Consider the following 18232-nt stretch of genomic DNA (forward strand, 5'->3'; position numbering starts at 1 on the left):
GGCCAATGCTCCCTTTCCGCTCCCTAGCATGTGTGCTGACTCCCTTGTATGGATGTTACCCTTCGACACTCCAGCCCGGGGAGTGCAAATGTTTAAGTGTGAAGAGATTCCTCTGTGTCATAGAATCTAAGAAGTGTAGCCTGGAAATCATGATCTGTATGATGATGATTTTTCTTTTTTTTTTCTCTCTTAGCGAGGAGGTGATTTGTAGACCTCGATTGCCTATGTAATGTAAATAGTGTATATTTAATTTATTGCTATCGTAGCACATTGTATTTGTTTATGTATAAAACAAATTCTAAAAGGTTGACAAATGTATATTTTGTTGCTTAAATGTGTCTTTGCAGATATTGACAATAAATAACATATTTTGTGTCCATCAGTGTTCAGACTTCTTTGGATGGGACCCCAAGCCTGAATCTCGCCTTTCAGTTCACCAGACGTTGCATACTGGCAGCCTACAGGGATACTGTAGATGGGTTATTTTGGCCTGAAAAAATATTTAAATTTTTTGAATTAGTTGCTGATGTTTAAACATCTGGAAATTTAATATAAGATTCGAATTTTCTGATTCTCCTGAAAATCAGATGCTGGGTCTACTCCTCAGGCCAGGGCTCCGAAGAAGCTACCCCTTTAGATGGGGACTGATTGTGCCATAGTCCCCACCATTCCCTATCGTTCACACCTGGAGCATTTCACTCATTCCTGTTCTTTGCTTGGGCCCTGTAGGCATCTGAGTTTGAGACCCCTGCTATTCACGGCTTTGTCTCCATGCTGCAATTTTCTTCCTCCTACCCACTTTCTTTCTCAAATTCCCAATTGACTTCTTCAAGGGTTAGCTCATGATTAAATGCGCTCTCTTCCTATCCCTCTTTGACTCCCAAATGTCCACTCTTATGCACACTTTGGGGCCCTGGTGGTGCAGTGGTTAAGCGTTTAGCTGCTAACAAAAAGGTTGGCAGTTCAAATCCACCAGCTGCTACTTGGAAATCCTATGATGCAGTTCTACTCTGTCCTATAGGGTTGCTCGCTATGAGTCAGAATTGACTTGATGGCAACAGGTTTGATTTTTTTTGGTTTATGCACACTCTGCCTTACAACTTCTGGATGTAAGCTTAGAAGTAATCTTGTGATGCAGTGAATTACTTAATATGACCCTTCTAGCCATGCATCGTCCTGTGACTCCCACAAAACGATTGGGTGGGACTATGCAAATAATGTGCTTGTGGCCCACCAAGGGGATTGGACAGCTTGCTAACAATGCAAATAAGGTATGTAGAAGACTTGTGGTAGTGGGACCATGCAAATAAGGTTTATGGAACCCTAATAAGGGGATTGGTCAGTTTTGCTGTCCTGCTAGGCTTAAAGGGAGTCAATCCCAGAAGTGAGAAGGGGACCTCACTACCATCAAGAAAGAAGAGCTGAGAGCAGAGCATGTCCTTTGGACCTAGGTTCTCTGCATTGAGAATCTCCTAGAGCCAGGAGACAGAAAGAACTGTAACAGCAGAGATGATGTGAGACGGCGAGAAGCAGTGACAGAAATGGCAGCAGCAGAACCAGGAGACCGGCACGAGACGGCATGGTGGGCTTCCCAGTCCATGGATCGAGGCGGCTACGGTGTGCTTGCCAATCTGTGGAGTGAGAGAGCTGAGTGCCTCCGGGCAGAAGGAGTAGGGTGTTGGTAGAGTAGGGTACATTCAGGCACTTGTCAATGAAGTTAAAGAGCTTTGTAACACTTGACCAGGCAGGGCAGAGGCCAGGCCTGAGCGGGGGCTGAAGGTTGAGAGAGGAACCTGTCCTGAGGGGGCTGAGAGGAGCCTGTCCTGAGGGGGCTGAGAGGAGTCTGTCCTCAGGGGGCTGAGAGGAGGCCTTCATAGCCAAGAGGAGCTAAGAGAGCTGTCCCGCACTGAAGAAGGGAGACTTTGCCTATGTGCTTCCTGATCCTGATCCCAGGTTATGGCCTGTGACTTCAGTTTTGCTATCCTGCTAGGCTTAAGGAAGCCAATCTCAGGCGTGAGAGGGGGACTTCACTACCATTAAGAAAGAACCAGGAGTGGACCTGTCCTTTGGACCTAGGGTCCCTACAATGAGAACCTCCTAGACTCAGGAGACAGAGAGGGCTGTGACACTGGAGACCAGGCGAGGTAGCAGCAGAGAAATGTGTAGCAGCAGAACCAGGAGACCAGCGTGAGATGGCACTGTGGGCTAGGCCCACCCATGGAGTGAGAGCTGAGTGGCTTTGGGCAGGAGGCTTCATGGTGGGCACTTATTGGCAGAGCTAAAGAGCTGTAACACTTGCCACAGCAGGGCAGAGAGTGAGGGGCCGAGGGGCTGAGAGAGAGACCTGCCTCTGGACATGGCTGACTGAAGAACTATACTCTGAATAGTTCCTGATCCTGGATTGTAGCCTGTTACTTCCCTCATAAACCTTGTAGCTGAGTATGGTTTGTGAATTCCGTGTGGCCATTGAAATGACTTATCAAACCCAGCAGAGAAGTAGAGAGTGCTGTGGGAGGGATGGCTGGTGTCAGAATTCGTAAAAAGGTTGGAGAAAAGAGAGATGTTTGACCTCTGCTTGGTAGGAGTCAACTTTGGGCTGATGTTGATCTTGATTCTCTCTCTTCTCATTGAAGTTGGATGAGGTAAGACACTGCTGTGATGCCATTTTTACTTACCTGTATTTTTTTTTTCCTTAAGAAATTTGAAGACAAGGAACAGACCTTTAAGTATATACCAGGGATTGGTTGTGTGATTCTGGGCAAGTTACTTAACGTTCCTGGATTCGCATTTTCTTTCATGAATAATCAGAAAAATAATCCACGTGCAAAGCACGAGGATAAGAGTGAATTCAGAACTGGGAAAGAAGTTAGAAAAAACTGCAAGTGTAATTCAAGCGGCAGAGATTTCATAGTAATAATAATGATAATAATAGCAGCTGACATTTATTGAATGCTTCATACATGCTAAGTGTTATACATGTAGTCAGTTTTTGTTATAATGTGATGTAGGAACCCTGGTGGCGCAGTGGTTAAGCATTCGGCTGCAAGCTGAAAGGTTGGCAGTACAAACCCACCAGTCGCTATGAGGGAAAAACATGTGACAACCTGCTTCCGTAAAGATTTACAGCTTTGGAAACCCTATGGGGCAGTTCAAAATCAACTTGACAGCAACGTGTTTGGTGTTTATGAGCACCTAAAAATCACTGTGCCGTTATGCAAAATACTGCAACCACAGGGCTTAGGGAATAAAATGGGGTTGGGGAATAACACTCAAACACTTTGTCAAGTAAGGAAATGAACAGACACTTCACCAAAGAAGACATTCACGCAGCCAACAGACACATGAGGAAATGCTCACGATCACTGGCCATTAGAGAAATGCAAATCAAAACCACAATGAGATACCATCTCACCCGAGCGTTACTGGCATGAGTCAAAAGAACAGGAAATAACAAATGTTGGAGAGGCTGTGGGGAGATCGGAACTCTTATGCACTGCCAGTGGGAATGCAAAATGATACAACCATTTTGGAAAACGATATGGTGCTTTCTTAGAAAGCTAGAAATAGAAATATCAAATGATCCAGCAATCCCATTCCTTGAAATATATCCTAGAGAAATAGGAGTGGCACACGAATAGACATATGCATACCCATGTTCGTTGCAGCATTGCTCACAATAGCAAAAAGATGGAAACAACAACCTAGATGCCCATCAACAAATGAATGGATTAACAAACTGTGGTACATACACACAGTGGAGTATTACACAATGTTGAAGAACAACGATGAGTCTTTGAAGCATCTCATAACATGGATGAATCTGGAGGGCATTATGCTGAGTGAAATAAGTCAATCACAAAGGACAAATATTGTATGAGACCACTACTGTAAAAACTCATGAAAAGGTTTACACACAAAAAGAAACAGTCTTTGATGGTTATGAGAGAGGGGAGGGGTGGGGATGGAAAAACACTAAATAGACAATAGGTAAGTGGTAACTTTGGTGAAGGGTAAGACAGTACACAATACTGAAGAAGCCAGCACAACTTGTACAAGGCAAGGTCATGAAGGTTCCGTAGACAGATCCAAACTTTCTGAGGGACTGAATTGCTGGGCTGAAGACTGTGGGGACCATGGTCTCAGGGAACATCTAGCTCAATTAGCATAACAGTTTATAAAGAAAATGTTCTACATTCTACTTTGGTGAGTAGCATCTGGAGTTGTAAAAGCCTGTGAGTGGCCATCTAGGATACTCCACTGGTCTCACTGGTTTGGGCACAAGGAAGAATGAAGAAAACTAAAGATACAAGTAAAAGATTAGTCCAAAAGACTAATGTGGACCACATCTACCACGGCCTCCACCGTACTAAGTCCAGTACAACTAGATGGTGCCTGGCTACCACCACTGCTCTGACAGAGGTCACGATAGAGGGTCCTGGACAGAGCTGGAGAAAAATGTAGAACAAAATTCTAAGAAAGAAAGACCAGACTTGCTGGTCTGACAGAGACTGGAGAAACCCTGAGAGTATGGCCTCCAGACACCCTTTCAGCTGAGTAATGAGGTCACTCCTGAAGTTCACCCTTCAGCCAAAGAGTGGACAGGCCCATAAAACAAAACGAGCCTAAAGGGGAACACCAGCCCAGCAGCAGAGCCTAGGAGGCCGGAGGGGACAAGAAAGCTGGTAATAGGGAACCCAAGGTTTAGAAGGGAGGGTATTGACATGTCATGGGTTTGTTAACCAACGTCATAAAAAAATATGTGTACTAACTGTTTAATGAGAAACTAGCTTGTTCTGTAAACCTTCATCTAAAGTACAATTAAAAAAAGAGAAAAAAAAAAACTTTGTCAAGTGCCACATTAAAAAAAAGATAGGAACTTCATAAAAATGGTAGCATAGTTTTAGACATCTTAAATACATAAAATGCTACAAAAAATACCATATCTTATCTTGAAAAAGACCTGAAGTTTTCTTGTGGAAGTGGACTCTGGAAGGGTTGCAGCTTGTGAGTTATTGTGAAGAGGTGCAAGGCAGGATTATCTGAAATCCAACCTCACATGTGGATGTGGTTCATAACACATGGTGAACCCAGGTAGCTGGTGGATGTTTGAGGCACGTGCATGTGTGTGTGTATTCGTACACAGCTCAGTTCAGCTGTGTGTAGGTTTCTGCACAAACCTGGTATTTCTCATGAATGAAGTGCATAAGCATACAGGAAATTCACGTTACACTCAAATTGTTCCCTAATATATCAGTCACATTGTACCAAATGTGCATTTTCAAATCAAGTGTTACAGCAGAACTGACAGTATTATCCCATGTAGTCAGCAAAACAACCCACTAAGGCATGTATTATTATTATCTCCGCCTAACTTAAGGATCAGAAGCAAATGTTGGTTTGGGATCCAAATCTGCTGTGGTGACCTCAACATGCAGGTAAGTCTCAGAATGTGGGGGTCTAGGTTCACAGGGATGCCCAGGGTAAAATGCCTCCCAACCTTCTTGGGTTGCCCTGCCTGGCTTCGAGCTGTTGTCCTAGAACGCATGTCTGCAGCATCCTGGGCTTCTCATATCACACCCACGGTATGTGGTGCCTTGTTTGAGCCATGGCTTCAGGCTTCCTGTTTCTCAGATTTCTAAATTCCTCGTGCTGAGTCTCCCTGGCTGCAAATGAAGCTGCAGTTTTGGATTGTGCCCCCACTCCCCTGCCAAATACATCCAGTCCCTAACCCCTGGTACCTATGCATGTGACCTTGTTTGGAAACAGGTCAACATAAGGTCATATGGAGTAGGGTGGGTCCTAATCCCATACATAGTGGTGTCTTATGAGAGAGGAAAATAGACAGGGTTAGACAGAGGAAGAATAGCCCTACGATGATGGAGACAGACACAGTGGCAAGCCAAGAAACGCCAAGGATTGCCGGGAGCCACCGGCAGCTAGGAGAGAGGCATAGAACAGCTTCTCTCTGAGCCCACAGAAGGAGTCAACACAGCCAGTAATACCTTGATTTGGATTTTTAGCCTCTAGAACTGTGAGACAATGCATTTCTGTTCTTTAAAGCCACCCACTTTGTGGTATTTTCTGACGGCACTCCTAGGAAACTAAAATACCCCCAGGCTCCATTTGCACCTCTTGGTTGCTTCCTGAATTCAACCCCTCTTCCCGGAAGCTGACAGGTCACTGATGCCCTGCAGCTTTTGTGGAGGATGAACTTCTCCTGCCTACGTGGGAAGATGCTGTCAGATTCAGTGGACCACATTCAGCTGGGCCAGTTACTGTCCTTCTAAGACTTCAGGGCCTCCTAGGGTCCTGAACACTCACCTTCTGTCTAGGTGTCTGTGTTCAGGTCTTCTCCTCCAGTAGGCAGGGCACTCCTCCAGGTGAGGGGCTTAGTCTAAGGACTCTTGAAATTCATTCCTCTACCTGAGTGTCCAACAGAATGCCTGGCACACAATAGGAGCTCCACATATGGGGACTGAGTGAAAACCTGTGCACAGCTCTACCAGATTTGAAACTACCAAGAGGTGCCTCAGAATATAGGCCTGATGACCTGCTTCCGAAAGGTCACAGCCTTGAAAACTCTATGGAGCAATTCTACTCTACACACATGGGGTCACCATAAGTTGGAATCCCCTCTATGTCAACTAACCACAACAACAATAGCATGAGAAATTGCTTACAATATAATGTTACATAAAAAAAACAGAGGTACAAAATTGTGCATATGGTGTGATTCCATACTGAAAACAAAGCCTGGGAGAAAATATGGAAAAATGTTAACAGTGTTTGCCTACAGGAGGCAAATTATCAGTGACTCTTCTTTATACTTTATATTTGTGCATATTTTCCAAATTTTGTTGAGAAAATGTTATTTTTTGTAGTTCAACTAATCATTCTAGTCCAGGGAGACTGTTTTAGGTCATTGTATTAAAATTCATTTGGTTTCAAGTGTCAGGAAACCAGTTTAAACTGAATTAAGGGAAAGGCTAATTGACTGACTCAGGCAGCTGGGACAAACACAGGGGAGCTCACTGAAGGGGAAGCATTGTATGTAGGAACTAGACCTCAGGAAGCCGGCACTCAGCGATGGTAGAAGTCAGTCTCCCTTTTTCTTTCCTGCTGTTTCTCCTCTCTGTGTTGACTTTCCCCATGGCAGGAACGATGGCCTCAGTGCCCCAGGCCTATAGGCTTACATTGTATAATCCAGAAAGAACAAAGGGCTACCTTTCCATCTCCAATTTGAAAAATTCCAGGGAAGAATGCAAATTGCCCAGGCATAAGTCACGTGTTCATTCGTTGGGCCAATCACTGTGTTCAGAAGGATGCAGTAGGATGATTGGCCCAGCCAAAGTCACGTGCTTGCTCCCATGGCCATAGGGGTGGGTCTTAATGATTGACAGCCCAATAGGACCATATAACCTGGGGGAGGAGTTCTCTAAAGGAAAGTGGGTGCTGTAATCAGAAGGAGAAAGAGGAAAATACTGGACAGACAAAACCCATAATGACTGCAGTCTACTCTCTTGATTCTGCCACCCCACGTTCTATATTTATTATTTTACTCAGCTTCCTGCATCTGCAGACCCTCTCTATCCTCAGATTATTGGTTAAAAAACCAAACTAAACCAAAACAAAAAAAAGGAAAAAGAATTAGCTTATGTGCAAGTAAGTCTTCTGAGGGAATTTCTTGGAAAGTAAAAAGGGTTATGAGGAAGAGTCATATCCTCCTCTGTCCTTTCTGGCCTCTGTATTTCGTTGTGTGAGGATGTGAGGCTTGGAGCGGCTGCAGCCATGTTGTGGCCACAAAATTCAGACCAAAGGAGCAAAGCCAAGAAGCTGAGAACATTGTTGTTGTTAGGTGCCATTTAGTCAGTTCTGGCTCATAGTGACCCTGTGTACAACAAAATGAAACAATGCCTGGTCCTGCACCAGCCTCGCAATTGTTGCTGTTTGAGCCCGTTGTTGCAGTTACTGTGTTACTTTGTCTTGTGGAGGGTCTCCCTCTTTTTCGCTGACCCTCCACTTTACCAAGCACGAGAAAAGCTGATTGTAGCAGAGTGAAATGGTGAAAAGAACTGCTTTGCTTGTTATTTGTTTTTAATGGCATAATTGAGCTTCTGAATTAACCATCCCTGAACCTGCTTTAGCTACAGACTTATTGAAATATGAAAGGACATTTACCTTACTGTTTTTCTTACTGTTTTCTTTTTACTTCTAAGTCCTGTCCCTCTTCCTGACCACGGCTAAAGGAGGAGATAAACCTGAAAAATTCCTTCTCAACAATCATTTTGTTTGTTTCTTTCTTCATTTTTAAGGACCGAGACAAAATATTACAGAATTCTTTCTCTTGGCATTCCTTTTGTAACACATCCTAATTTCCCTTCAGGCTCATGAATGCCTGGGGCAGACTATGTAAAAATATTATGCATTCAGGGAAGCAAAATAGAAAAACATTTAAAATTTTTAATGAACATTTCTACTGTTACAGAGTGAAATGGAAAACGGCTTATTAAATGGTTCTGTTTCCTTTGTTTTCTCTCCTCTCTCTTCCTTGGATCACTGGGTTAACTAGAGCTAATTGTGCATATGGCTCGGAGCTCACAGTGAGGCTGGGTTTACCACGTGCAATTCTCCCTGGCCCTTCACCCTTCTTGGAAAGTCTTGATAATCTCAGGCTAGCTCCGGAAAGAGTCTCCGGGTGGTGCAAATGGTTAATGGGTTTGTCTACTAACTCAAAGGCTGGAGGATTGAGTGCATCCAGAGGCACCTTGGAAGAAAGGCCTGGCAATCTACTCCCCAAAAATCACCCTTTGAAAACTGTATGGAGCACAGTTCTACTCTAACACACATGAGGTTGCCATGAGTTGGAATCGACTTAAAGGCAATTGGTTCAGTTACAGGAACTCAGCTCCTATGGCCTGTTCAAATGTCTGCCCTCTCAACATTTGTTGTGCACTGGTTATGGGCACTAGTTATGGGAACCAGGATTAAGTTCCAGAGCGAAAGTCTGAGAAATAGTTATGACCCCTAGGGAAGGTGTCTGTATTGAGCCAATTTATGAATCTCTCCAGATCCCTGAGCCCCACATGCCTCCTGGGTCTTCAGCTGCTTGCTTAGTGGGCAGATTGCCCTGGGAGCGGCTGCCTTCCCACATCTCTTAACAACTTGGACCAGCTTGGCTCCCCTGAAGTGAGGGCTGAGCTCAGGCATTGCCTCTACTGCTCCCACCGAGAAAAGAGCCACAGCAGCGCCACCCCCCAGAGGCTGCTTCCACCATCTCTGCACTCACTGAGCCCTGGGGTGTGGAATAGGCATCCCTTGAGGCTGGGTTTCATAATTTGGAAGTCCCAGGTGTTAAAGTCCTGTGGGGTGAAACGTGACCAAGGAGAAGGGGCCCTTTCCCCTCTTCCCAGTCCCCATCATTCTGAGATGCGGTTCCTTACAATCTGTCTGGAGATGTCTCTGTAGCTAAGGAACCAGTTCTCAAAAGTTTGAGCAGGTAAACTTTGCCTCAGGTTTTTTTCTTTAGGGAACCAGGGCTAAAACCACTCTCTGCCAAGGGAAAATATTTATCAGGACTCTTTCCAAGTCTGTAATTGGAGTGGTCGTACTTCCAGTCCTCAGAAGTGGGTGCATAGGAAGGCGAGTTGGGTCCCAGTCTGGGTCTGAGATGGCTCCATCTCCCGGGTTGCACTGGGATCTGTTTCTTTGAGTCTAAGGACTGTGTCTACCTGGCTGAGGTTGAGGTTCCTGTCCCATCTTCTTATAGGGAAAACTAATGGCTTTCAGCCACCCAAGTTTGGGAAGGACAGGTCTTTAATGCCTTTAGAAGTCTGGGAACATGTAGAAATATACCTACTGGTTCAGCATGTGTCCACAATAAGTCACTCTACTTCACTTGTAATTGGCCATCAGGGCCACTCTCCATAAGGTGATTCCTAGTAAATGAAGGCTGTAGGATTTGAGCCTACCTGCGCACACCCTGGTGACTCTACAGTTTGTTGTTGTCGTTAGCTGCCATGAAGTTGGCCCTCAACTCATGGTGACCACGTGCACGATAGAACAAAATGCTGCCCAGTCCTGCCCCATCCACACGATAGGTTGCAGACTGGACTATTGTGATCCATGGGGCTTTCACTGGTTGATTTTGAGAAGTAGATTGCCAGGCCTTTCTTCCTAGTTCATCTTAGTCTGGAAGCTCTGCTGAAACCTGATGACCGTCATAGCAATATGGAACCTCCACTGACACATGGTTGCTGGCTCTGTGTGAGGTGTATTTGCTGGGAATTGAACCTGGGTCTCCTGTATGGAAGGCAAGAATTCTATTATTGAACTATCAATGTCTCCATCATTACAGCTTAGTGAAGCTTCATTACGTTGGCCCTAGCAGAACTTTATTCATAAGGAGACTTGAAGCACTTACTGCTGAAGATCAAAGACCACAGCCTTCAGTGTGGACTACACCTCAACATAAAGAAACAAAAATCCTCACAACTGGATCAATAAGCAACATCATGAGAAATAGAGAAAACAGTTGTCAAGGATTTCATTTTACTTGGATCCACAACCAATGCCCATGGATGCAGCAGTCAAGAAATCAAATGACGTATTACATTGGGCAAATCTGCTGCAAAAGACCTCTTTAAAGTGTTAAAAAGCGAAGATGTCATTTTAAGGAGTAAGGTGCACCCGAACCAGGCCCCTAGAGTGGTCTGTGTCCAAGAATTAAAGGCGGTGGGGGGGGGGGTATGTGTACCTGTGTGTCATGGGGGAGGGTGGGGAAGATAGTTGATGAACATCAAGCTGGGGAGAGGTGGGAGTAGGGGTCAGTGACTCTGGGGAGAGGACTTCTGGTCTCTGTTTTTTCAGGCAAGGATGATACCTGTTGGACGCATCAGAGCCTGGAGTGACCTTGTAGAAGGATGTTCCCAACTTCAGGCCAGCCCCCTCCACTCTCTGAACATGATACTGCTTCCATCTGGGGAGGTCTTCTCCAGGAGTTCAGCTTCAAACAAACAGAAACTAGTTACCCTCGAGGCAACTCCAACTCATGGCAACTCCTTGTGTGTCAGAGTAGAGCTGTGCTCCATTGTTGTCAGCGCCATTGAGTTGATTCCAACTCATAGCGACTTTGCGGGACAGAGTAGAATTGCCCCATAGGGTTTCCAAGGAGCAGCTGGTGGATTCGAACTGCCAACATTTGGTTAGCAGCTGAGCTCTTAACCACTGCTACACCGTATTTTCAATTGCTGATTTTTCGAAAATAGATCGCCAGGCCTTTTTTCCCAGGGTGCCTCTGGGTGGACTCAAACCTCCAACCTTTCAGTTAGCCGCTGAGCATGTCAATCATTTGCACCACCCAAGGACTCCACTTAGTGGTAGGGCGCATAAAAATCACCTGGGAGAGAGTGTTAAAATGCAGATTCCGAGGCACCATTCCAGGGACTAGAATTCAATTGATCTGGGTGGGCCCCAGAAATTTGCATTTTAACATGCACATGAGGGATTCTGATGCAGTCTTTCACTTTGGGAACCACTGAACCTGTCTATAGTCCCTACGTGAGTCTCTTACCTATTACCATAGTCTTGGGTTCGGTGAGAGAGGGGCAGCACCCAGCAAGGGTGCTGGGGGCTTGAAAGATGCGAGTCCTCCACTATGGGAGGTGTTATCATCTTTGTCACAAATGTAGGAGAGTGTCTGTCCCAGCGAGACCCAGGATCTTGCAGGAAAATGAAGTGGAATTGCTGGAGAGAACCAAATACAGAAATATACATAAAAAGTAAAAGTTTCTAAGGAGTGGTTTACTATGAAAAGGTATTATGGCTGCGTGAGTGACAAGGGCATGCTGTTATAAGAAACGCTGAAGAAAAGATAAGCACCATGCATGAAACATCAGAATTTGGTGAAAAGAAAAATCAGGTGCTGAAAGAATTGAAAATTAAATTAAAAGAAAAAGATACAGCTAGAACTGGTAGCTCCAAACCAAAACAAATGATGAGATGAATGGTGTGATGTGAGACTCCTAACGCTTACTGACAATCTAGGGGCAAACCATAGCTTCTGGAAAGAGCTGATGCTAACACCCGTGGGTGAAGTGTTCCCTATCGCTAATGATGTTAAAGGCAAAATAATCTAGTTAACCACAGCAGATAAAAGAAAGAATATGGCTGAGGAATTGACTTCATCAAGTGGAATAATAACATAAAACAGCCAATATAGAAGAACTAATAAAACCAATTTGCAACATAAACGGCTCTACATGAAAGCATTATAGAAATGAATGGTTCGACAGACACAAGCAAGACTGTAATGTGGAAAGGCGCAGACGCTTCATGAGAAAGACGGTACAAAACTTGCTCAGATGCTGGATCTAAGGATTTTTACTAATCCCCTTGCAAGGCATTACATTAAAAAAAAAATTAAATCTAAGACTAAGAAGGAAGTCTTTATAGCCTTGCTCTAAAATACAAATTGCTACACTTTATAGGGACTTATCGCCAATAAGGGATCTGAGGAAAAGTTCAGGGAAAATGAACTATGAGATCCAAAGGAAATCCAGGTCTGTCACTTAAAGTAAAATAGTGACTAAGATTTTAGCATTTTTATTTATAGAATTTTCCACTAAAGAAGAGTTTCCAAAAACTACAACAGATAGAACTCTAGCAGATACAAACAACCGTATCCCATGAAAGAGGCCTCTGGGTGGCGCAAAGGGCCTGAGCTCATCTACTAACCAAAAGATAGGTGATTTGAACTCGCCCAGTCGTGCCACAGAAGAAAGTCCTGGTGATCTGTTTCCATAAAGACTGCAGCTAAGAAAACCCTCTGGAGCTCAGGTCTGCCCTGGAACATGTGGTGTCACCATGAGTCAGAACCGACCCGACAGCAACAGGTTCGGTTTGGTTTAACCTGTTACAAGAACTCGGGTCTCATAAGATTATGATCTTAGATTTTAAGTCAGTGCCTTATTATTGCCAGCCTGTATTGATTAGAATTACTTTGTTGCAGGGCTTGAAGCCAGTTCAAACTAGTTTAAGAAAAAAAAAAATCACGGGGTCATTTATTAAAATGATACGGAGATGTGTCCTGTAACCACAGGAGAGGAATAAAGCTGTGTCACAAGAGGGGCAGGAAGGGGGGCTGAGCCTCTCGCCTGTCTTTGCCTCTGCTTTTGTTTCTCTCTGGGCTTCTCTGTATTTCTTTTTCTTTCTATCGTGTTGTTGGTCCTTTCCTTACTACTTTGTGACACTTTCATGTTTAGCTTTATTCTCTTCTTGAAGAGAGGTTATTGATGTATTTATCTTTCAGCTTGAAATTCACTCTTCATTGCCTAGTCTGGGGAGTGAATCTGGGCCCTTTAAATATATTTCCTCTGCCAGCCAGCACAATGTCAAGTTTGCCATTAGAGGGTGCGGGAGAGACACTGCGGGAGGAAAAGGTTTTGTTTCCTGATTCTCTTGTACTCACTTAGGAGGCTCTTGCAGCTCACTTGGCGGGCTCGGAAAGTGCACGCAGCTTCTCCAGTCCTGGCTCCTGTAGCACGAGAGGTCCTCTAGCATCAAACACCTGCAGTGCTGACAGCTTCTGTAGCACCCAGCTCCTGCAGTGCCTGGCAGCCAGCAGCACCCAGTGGCCAACAGCTTCTCCCAGAAAACCCCTCCCCTACCCCTCCCCACACACAGCCCAAGTGGTTTTGTAGTACAGTGCCTCATGTGAGATACCTTCTAATGAACAGCTTTCCCTGGCACACTAGAGGGTGGGTTTCTAGCAAGTTCTGTTGGTGTAGCACCACAGTGACATCTCTTTCTTCTAGTGACCCATGGCCAACAAGATCTGGAGCCTTGTTGAAGATCCGGTGATCATAGGTGGATGAATTTACATTGGGGTTTTCAAGTCTGCTCCATTGGTCAATGTATCTGTCCTTGTAGCAGTATCAGGCTGTTCTGACAACCATCGCTGTAGTTCTATGTGCATTGGAAAGGACTGTGTACTTTGGAGCTCTTGGGTGGAGTGTTCTATGTAGGGTAGGTAGTGCATTGCTAGAAATTTGTCCATTTCCTCTGGGTTTTCAAATTTGTTGTAGTTATTTACAATACTCTGTTATGATCCTTTTTATTTCAGTTGGGTCTGTTGTAATGTCCCCCATTTCATTTCTTTTTTGGGTTATTTGCCTCATTCCCTGTTTTTCTTTTGTGACTTTGGCCAGCGGTTTGTCGATCCTTTCAGAGAACCAATTTTTGGTTTTGTTGATTCTTTCTATTGTTTTATATTCTCTATTACATTTATTTCTGCTCTGATCTTTATTATTTCCTTTCTTCTGTTGGCTGTATGCTTCTTTCGCTGTTCAATTTATATAGTTAATGTTTTGATTTTGTCCCTTTCTTCTTTTTTGATGTGTGCGTCTATTGCTATATATTGACCTCCAAGTACTGCCTTTGCTGTCTCCCGAAGGCTTTGATATGATGTATTTTTATTCTCGTTTGATTGTAGGAATTTTTTTATTCCATTTCTGATTTCTTCTATTGCCCAGTGGTTTTTAATCAGGCTGTTATCCAGTTTCCATGTAATTGATGTTTTTCCCTCGCTCTTCCTCTTGTTAATTTCTACTTTGACGGCATTGTGGTCAGAGAAGTTACTTTGCATTATCTCAATGTTTTGGATTTTGTTGAGGGTTGCTCTGTGGCCTAAGATGTGGTCTCTTCTGGAGAGCGTTCCATGTGCGTTGGAAGAGCATGCGTACTTTGCAGCTGTTGGGTGGAATGTTCTATATATTTCTACAAGGTCAAGTGGGCTAATGGTGCTCTTTAGCTCTTCTGTGTCTTTGTTGAGTTTTTTGTCTAGATGTCTGTCCTTTGCCGAGAATGGTGTGTTGAAGTCTTCTGCTATTATTGTGGAACTGTCAATTTCTCTTTTTAGTGCTGTTAGAGTTTTTTTAATGTATTTTGGAGCCCTGTCATTGGGTGCCTAGTTGTTTATTATGGTTAAGTCTTCATGATGGATTGTCCCTTTAATCATTATATAGTACTCTTCTTTGTCTTTTATGGTGGATTTTGTTTTAAAGTCTATTTTATCTGAGATTAGTATAGCCACTCCTGCTCTTTTTTGGTACTTATTTGCTTGGTATATATTTTTCCATCCTTTGATTTTTAATAAATTTTCATCTTTGTTTCCAAGGTGTGTCTCTTGTAGACAGCATATTGATGGATCCTGTTTTTTTAATGCATGCTATCACTCTCTGTGTCTTTATGGGTGCATTTAGGCCATTTACATCTAATGTGATTATTGATAGGTGTGAGTTTATTGCTGTCATTTTATAATGCTTTTTTTTTTTTGTGGTACTGACATTTCCTCTGTTCCTATCCCTTGCCTGTGCTGAATTCCTTTTGTTTCTGGATTTCTTTTGTTTTTATTGAGGGTTTATGTTTTTCTTCTTTATTTCGATGAATAGGCTTGTTTACTTTCTTTGTGGTTACCTTGAACTTTACCCTTATCTTCTGGGTTTGAACCAGTCTGTTATTACTTGGTATCACCTTCCTTTTCTCTCCATGAGAAAGCTCTATACCTACGTCATTTATTCCTTCTTTTATTGTTCTGACATTGTTATTTACAGATTAACCTGTTGGATTGCTTTTGGTTTTGAATAGTCCTGGAGAGTTCATTTCCGAGGTTGGTATCTGGCTAGTACAATCTCGTGTTCTAGATTCAGGCTGTGGTCTGATGTTGTTTGTTCTCAGACCAAAGGACTCCCTTTAATAATTTTTGTAAGTTTGATTTGGCTTTTACATATTCCCTTAATTTCTGTTTATTTGGAAATGCCCTGATTTCACTGTCATATTTGAATGAGAGTTTTGCAGGATAAATTATTCTTGGTTGGCAATTTTTTTCTTTAACGGTTTTATATATGTCATCCCATTGCCCTCTCGCCTGCACAGTTTCTGCCGAATAATCAGAGCTTAGTCTTATTGTTTCTCCTCTGTGTGTGAATTTTTGTTTTTCTCAAGCTCCTCTCAGGATTTTTTCTTTGTTTTAGTTTCAGTGATTGTGATTATGGTATGCCTTGGTGATTTTCTCTTGGGGTCTATCCTATATGGAGTTTGTTGAGCCTCTTGGATGGTCAGGTTTTCATTTATCATGATATTAGGGAAGTTTTCTGTCAGTAATTCTTCAATGATTCTCTCTGCATTTTCTGTTTTCTCCCCCGTTCTGAAACTCTGATCACTTGCAAGTTTTTGGTTTTGACTGTATCCCACATAATTCTCAGGTTTTTTTTTTTCTTCCTTCTTTTTTTCTGATTTTTCCTCAGAGTTGTATCCAATTGTTTGTCTTCAATTTCACTGATCCTGTCTTTTCCATCATATATCAGACCTGCACCTCAGCTTCTATGATGCTGTCTATTATTGAAATCCTGTTGTTTATCTCTTGGATTTCTAAGTGTTGTTTTTATATGATTTCCAGTTGTGAATTTATTTTGGAATTTTGTTCCTGTATTATATTCCTGAATTCTTCCATTTTTTTTGTTTGTATTTTCCATGAATTTTGTCTGCCTTTTCTATGAATTTGTCTATTTTTTCTCATTTTTGTCTGATTTTTGCTTCAACTCTTGGATAGCTGTGAATATTAGAGATTTGAATTCCCTATCCAGTAGAAAAGGCACTAGAAGAAAAGGCACAAGTGCCTTTTCTTCTACTGAAAAGTCATATGGTGTTTTATTTTGGATGCATATTGGAACCATCCTGTCCTATTTCTTGTTTGTTTTGATATTGTCTGCTGTATTTGGGACATTCAGTATTTATCTTCTTCATTTATTGATTGTAGAGCTGCTTGTTTCATCCTACTTTTTTGTTTTATTTGGTTATGTCTGAGCAGATGAGCTGTGTGTTCTTTGTTGTTTACTTGTCTGTGGTCACAATAATTTTCACCTTCTTGTCAAATGGGCAAGGCCAGTCACTCAGATATAGTGAAGCAGGGCAGATCCAGCTGAAGGGGAGGGGCTGGGATGGGTTGTTTGTGGCAAGTACTACGGCCAACAGAGTGGGCTAGAATCAGTGCTGGGCATGTTCCTGGTAGGCCATGCCTGTGCTGCTTGGGGGTGTGATGTTCAGTGCACGGTACAGGTAGGCAGGAAGAAGTGGGGAGGTTGTGATGTGTGGGGCTAATATGGGTATGGGGAAGGGAGGAGAGAAGAGAGAGAAACAGGAGCCAAAAGCAAACAAACAAACAAACAAAAAAGACTGCTAAGGGGTCTTGCTTTTGGAGTGGAGAGATAAGAAACTGAGAAATGGAGAAAAACAAAAAGGAAAAAGAAAACTAGATAAAAATTAGGAAGAAATAAAAGAAAGAACAGAAAAGCCCCCAGGGGTCCTACTGGTGTGGCTCCAGAAACCAGGGAAGTGGCCCCCAGGCTGCGCAATATAGCCTGGCTAGAGGGGGTATAGATGTCACACAGCACTAGGTATTCAGGAGACAGGAAAAGAATGTACGTATAGAGAGATGAGAACTGACAAATAAAGAAAGACAGAAAGGAAAAAAGAAAAAGAAAGAAAGAAAAAAGAAATGCCCCCAGGGATCCCACCTATAGGCTGTGCAGATTGGGAGAGTGGCTCCTAAGCCATACAGTGTAGCCCAGCTAGAAGGGGCTCCCAAGGCAAGAAAAGAAAAAGAAAACAAAGAAATAAACAAACATAACAAAGCAAAGCAAAAAAAAAGTCTGGAGGATCCCACCAGTGTGGTTTTGCAGTCTGGGGGAGTGGTTCTGCAGTCGAGCATTGCTTCACAGCCTTTCAAGAGGAAGCAAAGAAGGCACACGGAGCCAGGTGTTTGAGAGAAAGGAGGGGGAGGTGGTGGGAGGCACGGAAGAAACCAAGAGAAGCGGAAAAAAGCAACCCCAGAAACAGACAAATGGCACTCAGTGTGGGTGGGAGTGTCTAAGCGGCTGAGGGCCAAATTGGTTGCCTCCAGGCCAAAAGTCTGGAGCCAGTGGGAAGCAGAGGAGGCTGGGGCGGGGGGAAGAGTAGTAGGGGTTAGGAAATTGTATATGGCTGGTTACTGGGTCCTCTGTCTCCTGCTGGAAACATTGTGAAGCTGATTTCTTGTACTCCCTGTCCACCAATCTGGCAATGTGAGTGGGGCAAATCCAAGTGGCATAGGCACTGCACTTCCTGGCTGGCTGAGCCACTACTGCCAGCCTGGAAGCATGGAGGTAGAGTAGCGGGGAGAGGATAGGAGGGTGGGAAA

The sequence above is a fragment of the Loxodonta africana genome, chromosome 18 (genome assembly GCF_030014295.1).
Source record: "Loxodonta africana isolate mLoxAfr1 chromosome 18, mLoxAfr1.hap2, whole genome shotgun sequence".
Classification (NCBI taxonomy): Eukaryota; Metazoa; Chordata; class Mammalia; order Proboscidea; family Elephantidae; genus Loxodonta; species Loxodonta africana.